Source organism: Zingiber officinale, chromosome 2A (assembly GCF_018446385.1).
Source record: "Zingiber officinale cultivar Zhangliang chromosome 2A, Zo_v1.1, whole genome shotgun sequence".
Classification (NCBI taxonomy): domain Eukaryota; kingdom Viridiplantae; phylum Streptophyta; class Magnoliopsida; order Zingiberales; family Zingiberaceae; genus Zingiber; species Zingiber officinale.
This window is the reverse complement of record NC_055988.1, coordinates 23,089,533-23,101,599: the sequence shown is the minus strand read 5'-3', so window position 1 is coordinate 23,101,599 and position 12,067 is coordinate 23,089,533. Positions and strand designations below refer to the sequence as shown.

General features: G+C 41.6%; 2 non-coding genes across 2 annotated transcripts; both read right to left on the bottom strand.

Annotated features, from left to right (window-relative positions):
• Positions 1-2,564: 2,564 nt before the first annotated feature.
• On the bottom strand, positions 2,565-2,761 carry LOC122044749. The gene has a single exon (XR_006129761.1). It is a non-coding gene; the product is annotated as a U2 spliceosomal RNA (small nuclear RNA).
• Positions 2,762-5,294: 2,533 nt separating this feature from the next.
• LOC122044795 lies at positions 5,295-5,492 on the bottom strand. The gene has a single exon (XR_006129797.1). It is a non-coding gene; the product is annotated as a U2 spliceosomal RNA (small nuclear RNA).
• Between the last annotated feature and the right edge of the window lie 6,575 nt (positions 5,493-12,067).

Below are 12,067 nucleotides of genomic sequence, written 5' to 3'. Positions count from 1 at the left end.
AAATAGAGTCGAGAGTACAATTCCACCTGGTATAAATGGCCATTAGAGTTTTTTTTTTAAGAAGAGGCGAGAATCAAAATCTTTCTCACGTCTCCTTCTCCTTGGCCACGGAAAAGAAAGGAGAGTCTTGTTGCTTGTGATTTTGTTCGAGGCGCTTATGTTTGTTCGCACAGCGCGCACAGCCGACAAGCGTGGACATCTCCTCCGTGGTCCTCTGCCTCGCCTCCTCGTGGTGATCAAATTCTTTGCCTAGGTGTCTGAGGTTTGATCTATCGGCTACTAGTCGGTCTTCATGTCAATCCTATAGGAAATGGGAGCGTGAAGCATGCCCACGTTCCCCACTACTCTTAATGGAAAAGGCCATTATATCCTTGAGTTATTTTCCTTTATAAGGTGCGCGTCCAAGGATCATGGGGATGATTCACAATGTAGAGAAAGGGACAACGAGAGTGAGAAGAATATCCGAAGACGGTGAGATTTGGTTCGTGGAATTGTGGAGGGCTTTCCAATCCTATGATTTCTCTTCCGGCAGCAAGTCCAATCGTACGATTGTAGATGTGGGAGATCGTTGTAAGTGTTTACCATTTTAATTCGTTTTGATTCGTGCATTTAGAGTATCAACAATGGTATCAGAGCATATAGTTAGTTATAAATGCATGACAAATCTCCTGCTTAAAATTTCTACCCATTCCTTTTGCTCTCTTTTCCTGCCGCTCCGATCGATTTTGTTTCCTGCTGCCAACACATGGAAAGATAGCGTCCATGTCGCAAACTTCCCCAATTGCTGATGTCGTAGGCCATGAGGAACACCCACAAAGTTTGCTCTGATATTGGCCGGTGGTTGTGCTCATGGCCGCCACTCGCAGAGGCTTTGCGTCATTTGCGTCGGAGGGCTATCGCCAAAGACTTCCCCTGGTTTCTGGTCACTAACATTTTTTTTTGCTTGTTTTAGTGTGTACGAGATCAAAGGAAAACTTTTTCTCATGGTAAAAAGTCATATTCCAATCAATAACCAAGTAACCATTGCCAGCATGCCCTCTTTTCAATTTTCAAACATAATCAATCGTATTGTCAAATATTTTGAGGAGGAAGTCTCAATTCATGCATCTTACTCTTGAGGTTTTGGTGGTTCTCATTTGCTATGCTGAGTTCATCCTATTGAACTCGTTTTGTTTCTTTTATATCTACTTGCAATAGCCTGGAGGGATGAGATGTGGAATGTCAATCTTAGTTTGGCCTTTGTGCTTCCTTCTCCCATTGCAAAATATATTAAAGAACTTTGTTGCCTACTTTCCCAACTCTGTTGCATCTAGGTATGAAAGCGCCTTAACATGTTAGTTAATCTAACCCACAAGCTAATCAACCCTCGAGTTATTCTCCTATAGTTTGGGCATTTTCCCATGGTCTTTCATTTGGCATGTTCTTTCAGTGTGACCGAACAATTTACTTGTCAGTTTGACTGAGCGAGACTATTTATCCAAAGCATTGGTCTGGAGTTGGTTCAAGATCAGCGAGATGGTAACAACATTGTGCTCTCGGTACACATCCCAAGCGTGCCCTATCATTGTGCCATCGTTGCATATCCCAAGCATGCCAGATAAGGCGGTAAATGAACCAATGGTTCAAAAATAAGTTTGGTATTCAATTTAATATGAAATTATTTATGTACGTTCAATACAACACTATTTTAATTAATTGGACATGCTTCAAAAATTTATGAATAAATTTGAAAAAGTATATTGGTGAATAATGATTATCAATAACTTGTTTATAAACATGTTAAATAAAATAAAATAAAATAAAATAATTAAATTTAATAAATAATTGAATAAGTTTCAAGCTATAAATAAGGTTGTTCTTGTGTAATAGTACCATGATAGGACACTTTTAGTTTCCCAAATATTTAAGGGTCGAGTTTAAATCTCGGTGAATTAACGGATGAATTTTTCCTAATGGACGATTGAGCTAAGAACATTAGATTGATGGACCGGTGGAAAATTTTTATGGCTGGATTGACCATCCCAGGATTAGTCAGCGAAAGTTGAGTACTTGATACCAATTCAATTGAAAACTTGATAACATTTAAACGAACCAACCTCAAGCCAAACTTGAACGAAACTCTACCCCCACGGTGTAGCCAAATTGGTATTCGGGTGATACAGGTGTTTTACATGTTTTATTCACAAGGATTAAATGTCCTCCCTATTAGAAAGTTGTTTGGTATGTGTTTTATCTTTCTTGGGCGGAGTAAAATCCTTTTTTCTTACCAAATTAAAAAAATAAACCACACTAATTATGTTATTTCAATTCAATTGAATAACTTAATAAATTTAAAATTTTAATTAAATTATTTCAAAATTTCATCTAAGAAAACATCAATTTATTCAAATCTAATTTTAAAATTTCTTATTCATTAACTAAAAAATAATAATTAAATCGGTAAAAAATTCAAATTTTTTATTTGTTTTGTATTTATTTTTAAATATTTAAAATTTTATATTTAATTTCAACATTGTAATTAATAATTTAAAAATAGACTTAATTTAAAATTTTAATTTAACTTGGTCAAGTGTGCCAAACCCTTGCAATAGTGCAACACAAGGATGACACGTCAAGGATCCAATAGCAAGCTACTGTAATGATCCCTCCCAAAACAAAAATTAATTTAATAAATTAGTGAACCAATTGTCCACGTATCAGATATTAAACTGATAAGAACAGATACAACACTTGATCTTAGCCAAAAGGCCGAGAAAGGTAGGAATAAGAAAGTGTCATAGCCTCTTCTTTTATAGCACTAGTTCCACTCCGTCAATCAAAAACAAAAGATATGGGACTAAATTCTAAACCCTAACATGTAAACTCCATCTAGTATAAAAGGTCATTGCAGTTTTTTTTGTTTGTAAATAGAGGCGAGAGTACAACTCCACCTGGTCTAAATGACCATTAGAGTTTTTTTTTTCAGAAGAGGCGAGAGTACACTACAAACCGTGATCTTTCTCATGTCTCCTTCTCCTTGGTCGCGGAAAAGAAAGGAGAGTCTTGTTGCTTGCGATTTTGTTCTGGAGCTAGTTAACGTTTGTTGCTTCGCCGCTGTAGCTGCGTCGATGAGCAGGGCCTCTCGTCCGTCGGTCACCCTCTCTCCATCTCACTCCCTCGTAAACTGTTCAAATTTTTCACCGAAGCTGTCTGTGGGTTTGATCCCCCGATTCGCTCATCTCGTCACTAGTCGGCTTCAGATGTCGATCCTATACGAAATGGGAACGTGGGAACATGCCCACGTTCCCCACTACTCTTAATGGAAAAGCCCATCATATCCTTGGGTTATTTCCCTTTATAAGGGGTGCGTCCAAGGATCATGGGGGACGATTCACGGTGTAGAGAAAGAGACAACGAGAGAGTGAGCAGAACATCTGAGACGGTGGGATTTGGTTCGTGGAATTGTGGAGAGCTTTCCAATCCTATGATTGCTCTTCCGACCGCAAATCCAATCTTCGCTGATTGCAGATCTACCATTTTAATTCGTTTTGATTCATGCATTTAGAGTATCAACAATGGTATCAGAGCACATAGTTAGTTATAAATGCATGACAAATCTCCTGCTTAAAATTGCTACCCCTTCCTTTTCCTCTTGTTTGTTGCCGCTCAGATCGATTTTGTTGCCCGCTGCCAACACATGGAAAGATAGCGTCCATGTCACGAACTTCGCCAATTGCCTACGTCGTAGGCCTTGAGGGACACCCACGGAGTTTGTCTCCGATTTGGCCGGTGGCTTGGCTCATGGCCGCCACTCGCTGAGGCTTTCCGTCATTAACATCAGAGGGCTATCGCAAAAGACTTCCCCTGATTTCTGGGCACTAACATTTTTTTTTACTTGTTTTTGTGTTTGCGAGATCAAAGGAAAACTTTTTCTCATAGTAAAAAGTCTTATTCCAATCAATAACCAAGTCACCATTGCCAGCATGCCCTCTTTTCAATTTTCAGACATGATCAATCGTACTATCAAATATTTTGAGGAGGAAGTCTCAATTCATGCATCTTACTCTTGATGTTTTAGTGGTTCTCATTTGATATGCTGGGTTCATCCTATTGAACTCGTTTTGTTTCTTTTATATCTACCTACAATAGCCTGGAGGGAAGAGATGTGGAAAGTCAATCTTACTTTGGCCTTTGTGCTTCCTTCTCCCATTGCAAAATATATTAAAGAACTTTGTTGCCTACATTCCCAACTCTGTTGCTTCCAGGTATGAAAGTGCCTTAACATGTTACTTAATCTAACCCGCAAGCTAATCACCCCTCGAGTTATTCTCCTATAGTTCGGGCCCTCCGTAGACTGTAGGGTTAGGGTTTTACCATGGTCTATCATTTGGCATGTTCTTTCAGTGATCCATTTATCAGTTTGACTGAGCGAGCCTATTTGTCCAAAGCATTGGTCTGGAGTTGGTTCAATATCATCGAGATGGTAACAACATTGTGCTCTCGGTACACATCCCATGTGTGCCCTATCATTGTGCCCTCGTTGCATATCCCAAGCGTGCTAGATAGGGCGGTAAATGAACCAATTGTTCAAAAATAAGATTGGTGTTCAATTTAATAAGGAATTATTTTTGTTCGTTCAATACAACACAATTTCAATACCTTACGAATAAATTTGAACAAGTATGTTGGTGAATAATGATCATCAATAACTTTTTTATAAACATGTTAAATAAATAAAATAAAATAAAATAATTAAATTTAATAAATAGTTGAACAAGTTTCAAACAATAAATAAGGTTGTTCATGTGTAATAGTACCACGGTAAGGCACTTTTTTTAATTTCCCAAATATTTAAGGATTGAGTTTAAATCTCGATGAATTAACGAATGAATTTTCTCTAATGGACGATTGATCTAAGAATACGGGATTGATGGACTGGTGGAAAATTTTTATGGTTGGATTGACCATCCTAGGATTAGTAAGTTGAATACTTGAATTTTCTCAATTAGAAAGTTGTTTGGTACGTGATTTATCTTTCTTCTGCGGAGTAAAATCATTTTTTCGTACCAAATTAAAAAAAACCACACTAATTAAGTTATTTCGATTAAATTGAAGGACCTAATTAAATTATTTCAAAATTTAATCTAAGAAAACATCAATTTATTCAATTCTAATTATAAAATTTCTTATTCATTAAATTTTTATGTGTTTTCTATTTATTTTTAAATATATAAAATTTTAAGATTTAATTTCTTGCACTATAATTAATAATTTTAAAAAAACCCTAATTTAATATAAAAATTTAATTTATCTTGGTCGGGTGCGTCGAACTCCTACAATAGTGCAACACAAGGATGACACGCGAAGGATCCAATAGCAAGCTACTGTAATGATCCCTCCCCAAAATAAAAATTAATTTAATATCATAGTGAACCAATGGTCCACGTATCAAATATTAAACTGATAAGAACAGATACTACACTTGATCTTAGCCAAAAGGCCGAGAAAGGTATAAATGAGAAAGTGCCATAGCCTCTTCTTTTATAGCACTAGTTCCACTCCGTCAATCAAAACAAACGATATGGGATTAAATTCTAAACCCTAAACTCTAAACTCCACCTAGTATAAAAGGTCATTACAGTTTTTTTTGTTTGTAAATAGAGGTGAGAGTACAACTCCACCTGGTATAAATGGCCATTAGAGTTTTTTTTTTAAGAAGAGGCGAGAGTACACTGCAAACCGTGATCTTTCTCACGTCTCCTTCCCCTTGGCCGTGGAAAAGAAAGGAGAGTCTTGTTGCTTGCGATTTTGTTCTGGAGGCAGTTAAGATTTGTTGCTTCACCGCTGTAGCTGCGTCGACGAGCAGGACCTCTCCTCCGTCGGTCACCCTCTCTCCTCCTCGCTCCCTAGAAAGTTGATCAAATTCTTCGCCGAAGCTGTCTATGGGATTGATCCCTCGATTCGCTCGGCTCGTCACTAGTTGGCTTCAGATGTTGATCCTATAGGAAATGGGGAACGTGGGAACATGCCCACGTTCCCCACTACTCTTAATGGAAAAGTCCATTATATCCTTGGGTTATTTTCCTTTATAAGGGGTACGTCCAAGCATCATTGGGGGGGTGATGTCACGCCCCGGAGGAGTCCCTGTCCGAAGAAATTTCGGCAACATCTCCCCTGTACGGCGGACAATCTGAAACTTTATACAAACACTGTATACCTCAGCCACATTCGGCTGGAATAATAACAATAATAAAAACCATCACCACGCAGTTAATATCAATTTCAGCCTCTGGCTGACACAACCACGCAGTTTATATGACAAGTAAAGGGAATGAATAATACTCTGACTCGAAATCAACCCTACTCCACTACACTCGTAAAGCTCAAATCCGACAAACTCACCTCTTCTGCCGACATGGCAGGCATGTAGTAAAAACACATCGAAATAAAATCCATCGACACATAAAATTCATACCAGATCCATAGTATCAAAAATCCATAGTATCAAAAACAGAATGAGTCTGAACATAGACTAATAAAGAAGAAAACCAAAAGATTACTAAGCCCTCGTGGTCAGCAGGGGACTAGCAACTGGAACTCTCTCCTGACAGCATCAACCTGAAAAATAACAACAATGGAGGCGGGGTGAGTCCAACACTCAGCAGATACAACTGATATACAAAGTAAGGAAATAACACCTAGCACTAATCATGCGTACAGTCTCCTGATGTAATAAAGGAAAGTGCAAACTGAAGTAAACAGGAGAATACTGTACTTACCAGGACCTGGGTATAAGGACAAACAGTCCAAGTGATATGGAAATCCTGTTTGCATGTCAAACATAGGTATCCAAACAATATGCAGCATATAAATGTAGCAAACACAAACCCAAGCAATAAATGCATCATGCATATGATGCCAATGATGCGTCCTGGTCACCCCTGACGCCAGTCGATCATCTCACACACAATAGTGAGGCCGAGTGGGTAAGGTTGTGACAACTGTGCACTGTGTCGTCACTACTCCTGATGAGTGACCGAGTGGACGGAATGCTGTCGAAGTACACCTATCCTCCTACCCCAAATCATAAATGGGGGAGCGCAATGCTCTCAACTCCCGGTACACGAGGATGGGGAGGAATTCCTGCCGGCTAACACGTTGTGTCACACTACCCATGAGCGGACCAACGGTGCCTAACAGAGTCCCTGCTGCAACACACTCTGACTAAATCGACCACTAACCCATGAGTGGTGGTGTGTGCAGATTCATGTAACTGGCGATGTGCTTAACAATAATAAAGCGAACTATCGCAGAACATGCAATCATGCAAATGGTGCATGGCACTAACCACAAAATATCCTAACCTAATCCATATATATATAAAAGTGCATCATAGGTCAACGAGTCGAATCAAATCAAAGGTACACAGAAGGTATAAAACCTAGGTCCTGAACATGGTGAAGCATGGTATATCACTACCCCTACAAGCATGTATAAACAGGTAATGTATACATGAGATGCAAACCAATCAATCAATCAAGCATGTATCAAGTTTTGGGTAGTGATTAACCGAAACAGAATGAGAAACATAATTAATGCAATTTTTTATATTCACTACAATGTATATCAAATGACATAAGTCAAAAGTACCCGCCTCCGATAAAATGGTCCTATCCGGTAATCAAGATACTCGTCGAGATACCGTCTCGAATCAGTGTCCTGCGTCAAATAACATAAATATTTTATTTAGCTACATTCATAAAAAAAAATAGCTAAATAAAATCTCTAAAACTAATTTAGGGTAAAACCCTAATCACATAATCTCAATTTACCTATTTAAATCTAATAGTTAATTAGGGTTAGTAACTTAATCCCCAATCAACCCATTAGATTAAATCCAAACCTAATTCCCTTAACACAAACAGATTTAAAGTTAATCCTAAAACAAATTCTAGTAACAAATTCTTTCCTTTCTTCACAGTACACATACTTACCTTTGCTCTTGATCCAAAACCCCTGACGATGTTTGCTTGAGTGCTGTCGACAAGAAACACCCCTAGAACCAAGATCACTTCCAACCAATCCTCACTGGATGGAATCAAAAGGAGAGATCAAGCAGTGACGATTACAAACCAAACATTACCTAATCTCTACAAACCTATACAGAAAATGCAAACTACATTTCCTACCAAATCTGTTCTTAGCCGTAGCTTACCTCAACTCAGTGTCGACAGCTTCCTCTTTGCTGGAGAACCCACAGAACCTCTCAGACCGTGTCAGTTAGGGCACAAAGGGGCTGCGATCAGGTACCTAGGATGCTGGCGGTGTGGAATCAACGATGACCAGATGTGAGTCCGTAGTGGACAACAGCGACGAGACCCTCGGCAGAGAGGAAGAAATCAGCCTTAGGAAACGAGGGCTCGGCGTGGAGAAGGTCGGCTCTGTCCCGTGCGGCAACGGCGCTAGGGCACAGGAGACGCTGCTTCGGTCCAGAGAGGACAGCGGCGTCGGCGCGGATTAGGGCAAGGGGAGAAGGCTTCGGGCGCGCGGCACACGGGAAAGGAGAAACGGCGATAAAAATAATTAAAAGCAAAAGAAATATAAAAAGAAAAGGAAATATAAACATTTCCTCACTAAAAATAGGGTAGCCTAAACAGGATTTTCCGGGCCCCATTTTTTTTTTATCCCCGTTAACTCGTCCATACGAGCTCCGAAAAATTCCCAAAAAATTCCCAAAAATTCCAGAAAATTCCCTTATTAATATTCGCCTATTTTCGGTATTTTACATCTGGAGAAGCTCTTTTATATAACTGCTCCCCTATCTACCATCAGCAAGTACCAACAACAGATATAAAGTATAAATGCTGAACGGTAAACAAATCACATACCTCAAGTGAAAAGATGGGGATATCGAGCTCGGATCGTATCCTCGAGCTCCCAAGTAGCCTCCTCGTCCGAATGATGTTTCCATCCGACTTTAACCAGCCGGATAGTCTTGCAATGACGCTCTCTACGGTCGAGAATCCATCTTGGAACCTCCTCATAAGTAATGTCGGGCTGAACTGGAACTGGAATATCTGCTAGCGGGCACGTATCTCCTCAGCATCAATACGTGGAATACATCGTGAGCGCTGGCGGGGATGGTGGTAGTGCCGGTCGGTAAGCTACCGCCGATCCTCTCAAGATCTCGAAGGGCAATGTCTGAGCTAGCTTACCTCTGAGGCCAAATCTCTTCACCCCTTTCATGGGTGAAACTTGCAGAAAAACATGGTCTCCACAGAGAACTCTAGTGGTGCGTCTCCGATCAGACATAACTCTTCGGCGGTCTGCGCCTCGACATCCTCGTCGATAGTACGGACCAACTCTACATCTGCTGAACTCTATGAGGTCCCAACAATGGGCCTCTCAACCTCATCCCAAAGGACGGTGTCCGACAAGGTCTACCATACAACGTCTCAAGCGGTGCCATCTGGATGCCAAATGAAAGCAGTTGTAGGCAACTCTACTAACAGATGGTCCTCCCAAGCGCCTCCGAAATCCATAACACATGTCCTCAGCGGGTCCTCTAAAGTCTGAATGGTCCGCTCTGATCGCCATCCGTCTGCATGGATGGAAAGTTGTCTTGAAGCAGTTTGTGTGCCCAAGGCTGCGGACTCTCGTAAACGAGACGTGAACCGTGGATCTCTATCAATATGATACTCAACGGAACACCATGTAGTCCGATGATCTCCGGCAATACAGATCTGCCAATCGAGGGGATCATTCCTCCGAATCGCTAAAAAGTGCGCTGTTAATCGATCAACGATTACCCAAATTGCGTCATGACTTCGTCGTGTCCTCGGCAACCCTACTACAAAGTCCATGGTAATGTGATCCCACTTCCTCTCGGGAATAGAAATCCGCTGAAGTAATCCTGCAGGTCTCGGTGCTCAGCCTTTACCTGCTAACAAACAAGACATCTAGCTACGAAATCCGCGATGTCTTTCTTCATGCCGTTCCACCAATAGGAACGCCTCAAGTCTCGATACATACGGGTCCCGCCTGGATGGATCGCAAATCGAGAATGATGTGCCTCTGAAGTAGCTCCTCCTGACCGGATGAGACCGAGGTACGCATAATCGCCTCAAGTATATAACACCCTCTCGTCTCGTGTAAACTCTGTCTGCTGCCCGGAAACTATCTGGCTGCTAATGAACTGCAAATGTTGATCACCATCCTGAGCCTCTCGGATCCTCGTCCCGATCGACGCTGAGCAACCATAGTAACCAAAACACCTCGCTCTGTTTGTCCCTGCTCCTCAAGGTCTAACTCGGAGAAACCACGAATCAAATCCGTGACTCAAGCTCGGTGGCAAGCCAAAGTCGCTCTGGACTTCCTGCTGAGTGCATCGGCAACCACATTAGCTTTCCCCGGGTGGTAGCTAATGGTACAATCGTAGTCCTTCAGGAACTCCATCCATCTCCTCTGTCGGAGATTAAGCTCCTTCTGGGTAAAAATGTATTTGAGACTCTTATGATCAGTGAGAATCTCAAATGTAATGCCGTACAGATGATGACGCCAAATCTTCAAAGCATATATGATGGCGGCTAACTCTAGATCATGAACTGGGTAGTTCTTCTCATGCTCCTTCAGCTGACGAGAAGCATAAGAGACTACTCTGCCGTGCTGCATCAGAACAGCACCCAAACCCTGTAGAGAAGCGTCGGTGTAGAGTACAAATCCGTCCTCTCCAGAAGGTAAAACCAAAACTGGAGCCGACACTAATCTCCGCTTCAGCTCCTGAAAGCTGGTCTCATAATCCTCGGACCACATGAACTTCACGCCTTTCCTGGTAAGGCGTGTCAGCGGCATAGCAATACGCGAGAAACCCTCGATAAAACATCGGTAATATCCGGCCAATCCCAGAAAACTGCGGATCTCCTGAACTGACTTCGGCTGCTCCCAACTGGTGACAGCCTCGATCTTCTGAGGATCAACTGAAATACCTCTGCTAGAAACCACGTGTCCCAGAAAATCGACTGAGGATAACCAGAATGCACACTTGCTGAACTTCGCATACAGCTGATGCCGCCTAAGAGTCTCCAAGACTATACGAAGATGTTGTGCATGCTCCTCCTCGGAATGCGAGTAGACCAATATGTCATCAATGAAAATGATAACAAACTGATCCAGAAACTCCAGAAAAATGCGGTTCATCAAGTCCATAAACACCGCTGGAGAATTGGTAAGCCCAAATGGCATTACCAAAAACTCATAATGACCGTATCTCGTACGGAAAGCCGTCTTCTGGATCTGAGTCTCTGACCCTCAATTGATGATATCCGGATCGCAGATCAATCTTAGAATACACTGATGTACCTCTGAGCTGATCAAACAAATCCTCGATCCGTGGTAAAGGATATTTATTTCTGACGGTAACTGCATTCAGCTGTCTGTAGTCAATACATAACCTCATAGTGCCATCCTTTTTCTTAACAAATAATACCGGTGAACCCCATGGAGAAACACTAGGGAGAATGAATCCCCTGTCTAAAAGCTCCTGGAGTTGAACCTTCAGCTTGTTCAACTCTTTTGGTGCCATACGATAAGGAGCTTTCGATGTCGGCGCGGTTCCCGGAATCAACTCAATAGCGAACTCCACTGGCCTTCTGGGAGGCAAACCAGGTAGCTCCTCTGGAAATACATCTGGGTACTCCCAGACTACAGGAATGTCGGAGAGCTGCGAACTACTGCTGTCCTCAGTACTAATCAGAGATAATAGAAAACCATGACAGCCGTGAGACAGCAGCTTCTGCGCCTGAATCGCCGAAATAATCGAGATGTCGTCGTCTCTGATGTCAGTGAAACTCCACGAGGGTTGGTTCGGAGGCCGGAAGGTGACCACCCTCGTCTGGCAATCAACGGTAGCATGATATACTGACAGCCAATCCATGCCAAGAATGATATCAAACTCGACCATCTCCAATACTAGAAGATCTACCGTAAGTATCATGTTGCCAAAGTCTAACGGGCAACCTCTGATCTCCTGGGTGACGTCTAAAGTATCACCGGACGGTAGGGAGACGGTCAATCGCTGCAGTCTAAAAGT